This window comes from Bubalus kerabau, chromosome 19, assembly GCF_029407905.1.
Source record: "Bubalus kerabau isolate K-KA32 ecotype Philippines breed swamp buffalo chromosome 19, PCC_UOA_SB_1v2, whole genome shotgun sequence".
Taxonomy (NCBI): Eukaryota; Metazoa; Chordata; class Mammalia; order Artiodactyla; family Bovidae; genus Bubalus; species Bubalus kerabau.
The window spans coordinates 50,707,378-50,712,299 of NC_073642.1; positions in this window are offsets into that span (position 1 = coordinate 50,707,378).

Consider the following 4,922-nt stretch of genomic DNA (forward strand, 5'->3'; position numbering starts at 1 on the left):
AATTTCAAAATCCACCACTCACCTTCTATCCCCTACTATTTTAAGATCCAGAAACAGTGGTTTTCTTAATGTTGTCCAAAATGCAAAGTCTTTTTCTAGGCCTTGTTCAGAAAGGCTTAAACCCACTTCCTTAGCTAGAAAATGATTTATTCTCTCACTTCCTTTAGGTATCCAGGCAAGAGAAGTCTGTCATTCCTAATCATTTTATTTAAGAGACAACTCAACCTATCAACCCAGTCAGGTTACTGTATCATGATACAATTCCATTGTTTTCTTGGTAATTATCACAATCTGAATATATATTTCACTTATATTACTTAATATCTGTCTCCCCTACAAAAATATGAGGCAAGACATAAGAAAACATTTCTATATTGTATATAGTTATAAAATAGGAACATAACACATGCCTGAGACATTGTAGATAATAGATGAGTGATAAATAGAATCAGTGACTATGTATAGGTGACTATAAATAAACAAAAATAATTGAGGCTATGCTTATTCTATGTTGGATATGTATTTCTGGATACCTAAGATGATTTCACACACACACACACACACACACATATTGATGTTCAGTCACTTAGTTGTGCCCGAGTCTTTGCAACCCCATGGATTGCAGCACACTAGTGGTAAAGAACCCACCTGCCAATTCAAGAGACTTAAAAAGACATGGATTTGATCCCTGGGTCGGGAAGATCCCCTGAGGGAGGGCATGACAACCCACTTCAGTATTCTTGCCTGGAGAATCCCATGGACAGAGGAGCCTGGCAGGCTACGTCCATACGGTCACAAAGAGTCAGACACAACTGAAGTGACGTAGCACACAGTATATATCTAAAGTAGCTTCAGAACTACTCCATACCCTTGAAAATGCTCCAGCTTTAACTAGAGGAACATTCATAATTCCAAAACAGAGGTAATGGAAGTAGAGACTTGACTTCCTTCAAATTGAGAAATTCGTTTTTAGAAAGATTTGGAGGAAGCCCATCGTTTGCCAAAGTGTTCTTAAACAAGTCTTCACTGCTTGCTGTTAATTTCATCTTTAGCTTTCTTAATTCCTTGAGAAACATATCCAGTCTAAGTTTCCACTTCAACCCTCTGTCTAGCTTTGTGGAAACCTGCTTTTGTAAGTTGCATTTTATTTTGCCAATCTTAGGATACCCAATTTCTTATCTTTGGTGTCTGGTTCATTTCAGAGCAATTGCAAGCAAGAGTTGCCCTGCTCCTTACTTAGCATTTAAGAAATCGATCCTAAACCAAATAGAGGGGGTAGTAGAAGCCTTCTTAATCCTTAATCTTTTTATCTTCTTATTTCTACCATTCCTACCCTCATTTAAGACAGTTGTTCTTTAGAAGTCCTTCTTTCCATAGATGACAGAGCTACCCCATTCTATCGTATTTACACAGGCTAAAACTTTAGAGACATTGTTGATTCTGCCCTTTACTTTGTTTTTAAATTTAATTCATGGCTTCACAGTTTAAATTTTAAGTTAACTTTCTTACCTATGATTGCTTTCATGTTTTTATGCCCATGAGAGTCTTGTTATAATACAAACCTGCAGTACATTCTGCATGAGAAATTTTAATTAGTTGCCAATGCAGTCTGCATACTGCTAAAAATAACCGTATTAAAGTACCTGATGGTTTATTTTCTAGGGCTAACTAGATCACAATAGATTTAAATACAATTTCTTTTTTTTTTTAATTTTATTTTATTTTTAAATTTTATATAACTGTATTAGTTTTGCCAAATATCAAAATGAATCCGCCACAGGTATACATGTGTTCCCCATCCTGAACCCTCCTCCCTCCTCCCCCCCCATTCCATCCCTCTGGGTCGTCCCAGTGCACCAGCCCCAAGCATCCAGTATCGTGCATCGAACCTGGACTGGCAACTCGTTTCATACATGATATTTTACATGTTTCAATGCCATTCTCCCAAATCTTCCCACCCTCTCCCTCTCCCACAGAGTCCATAAGACTGTTCTATACATCAGTGTCTCTTTTGCTGTCTCGTACACAGGGTTATTGTTACCATCTTTCTAAATTCCATATATATGCATTAGTATACTGTATTGGTGTTTTTCTTTCTGGCTTACTTCACTCTGTATAATAGACTCCAGTTTCATCCACCTCATTAGAACTGATTCAAATGTATTCTTTTTAATGGCTGAATAATACTCCATTGTGTATATGTACCACCGCTTTCTTATTCATTCATCTGCCAGTGGACATCTAGGTTGCTTCCATGTCCTGGCTATTATAAACAGTGCTGCGATGAACACTGGGGTACTCGTGTCTCTTTCCCTTCTGGTTTCCTCAGTGTATATACCCAGCAGTGGGATTGCTGGATCATAAGACAGTTCTATTTCCAGTTTTTTAAGGAATCGCCACACTGTTCTCCATAGTGGCTGTACTAGTTTGCATTCCCACCAACAGTGTAAGAGGGTTCCCTTTTCTCCACACCCTCTCCAGCATTTATTACTTGTAGACTTTTGGATCGCAGCCATTCTGACTCGTGTGAAATGGTACCTCATAGTGGTTTTGATTTGCATTTCTCTGATAATGAGTGATGTTGAGCATCTTTTCATGTGTTTGTTAGCCATCTGTATGTCTTCTTTGGAGAAATGTCTATTTAGTTCTTTGGCCCATTTTTTGATTGGGTCATTTATTTTTCTGGAGTTGAGCTGTAGGAGTTGCTTGTATATTCTCGAGATTAGTTGTTTGTCAGTTGCTTCATTTGCTATTATCTTCTCCCATTCTGAAGGCTGTCTTTTCACCTTGCTAATAGTTTCCTTTGATGTGCAGAAGCTTTTAAGGTTAATTAGGTCCCATTTGTTTATTTTTGCTTTTATTTCCACTATTCTGGGAGGTGGGTCATAGAGGATCCTGCTGTGATGTATGTCAGAGAGTGTTTTGCCTATGTTCTCCTCTAGGAGTTTTATAGTTTCTGGTCTTACGTTTAGATCTTTAATCCATTTTGAGTTTATTTTTGTGTATGGTGTTAGAAAGTGTTCTAGTTTCATTCTTTTACAAGTGGTTGACCAGAGTTCCCAGCACCACTTGTTAAAGAGATTGTCTTTAATCCATTGTATATTCTTGCCTCCTTTGTCAAAGATAAGGTGTCCATATGTGCGTGGATTGATCTCTGGGCTTTCTATTTTGTTCCATTGATCTATATTTCTGTCTTTGTGCCAGTACCATACTGTCTTGATAACTGTGGCTTTGTAGTAGAGCCTGAAGTCAGGTAGGTTGATTCCTCCAGTTCCATTCTTCTTTCTCAAGATCGCTTTGGCTATTCGAGGTTTTTTGTTTTTCCATACAAATTGTGAAATTATTTGTTCTAGCTCTGTGAAGAATGCTGTTGGTAGCTTGATAGGGATTGCATTGAATCTATAGATTGCTTTGGGTAGTATACTCATTTTCACTACATTGATTCTTCCAATCCATGAACATGGTATATTTCTCCATCTGTTAGTGTCCTCTTTGATTTCTTTCACCAGTGTTTTATAGTTTTCTATATATAGGTCTTCAGTTTCTTTAGGTAGATATATTCCTAAGTATTTTATTCTTTCCGTTGCAATGGTGAATGGAATTGTTTCCTTAATTTCTCTTTCTGTTTTCTCATTATTAGTGTATAGGAATGCAAGGGATTTCTGTGTGTGGATTTTATATCCTGCAACTTTACTATAGTCATTGATTAGTTCTAGTAATTTTCTGGTGGAGTCTTTAGGGTTTTCTATGTAGAGGATCATGTCATCTGCAAACAGTGAGAGCTTTACTTCTTCTTTTCCAATTTGGATTCCTTTTATTTCTTTTTCTGCTCTGATTGCTGTGGCCAAAACTTCCAAAACTATGTTGAATAGTAATGGTGAAAGTGGGCACCCTTGCCTTGTTCCTGACTTTAGAGGAACTGCTTTCAATTTTTCACCATTGAGGATAATGTTTGCTGTGGGTTTGTCATATATAGCTTTGATTATGTTGAGGTATGTTCCTTCTATTCCTGCTTTCTGGAGAGTTTTGATCATAAATGGATGTTGAATTTTGTCAAAGGCTTTCTCTGCATCTATTGAGATAATCGTATGGTTTTTATTTTTCAATTTGTTAATGTGGTGTATTACATTGATTGATTTGCGGATATTGAAGAATCCTTGCATCCCTGGGATAAAGCCCACTTGGTCATGGTGTATGATCTTTTTAATGTGTTGTTGGATTCTGATTGCTAGAATTTTGTTAAGGATTTTTGCATCTATGTTCATCAGTGATATTGGCCTGTAGTTTTCTTTTTTTGTGGGATCTTTGTCAGGTTTTGGCATTAGGGTGATGGTGGCCTCATAGAATGAGTTTGGAAGTTTACCATCCTCTGCAATTTTCTGGAAGAGTTTGAGCAGGATAGGTGTTAGCTCTTCTCTAAATTTTTGGTAGAATTCAGCTGTGAAGCCATCTGGACCTGGGCTTTTGTTTGCTGGAAGATTTTTGATTACAGTTTCAATTTCCGTGCTTGTGATGGGTCTGTTAAGATTTTCTATTTCTTCCTGATCGAGTTTTGGAAAGTTGTACTTTTCTAAGAATTTGTCCATTTCTTCCTCATTGTCCATTTTATTGGCATATAATTGCTGATAGTAGTCTCTTATGATCCTTTGTATTTCTGTGTTGTCTGTTGTGATCTCTCCATTTTCATTTCTAATTTTATTGATTTGATTTTTCTCCCTTTGTTTCTTGATGAGTCTGGCTAATGGTTTGTCAATTTTATTTATCCTTTCAAAGAACCAGCTTTTGGTTTTGTTGATTTTTGCTATGGTCTCTTCTGTTTCTTTTGCATTTATTTCTGCTCTAATTTTTAAGATTTATTTCCTTCTACTAACCCTGGGGTTCTTCATTTCTTCCTTTTCTAGTTGCTTTAGGTGTAGAGTTAG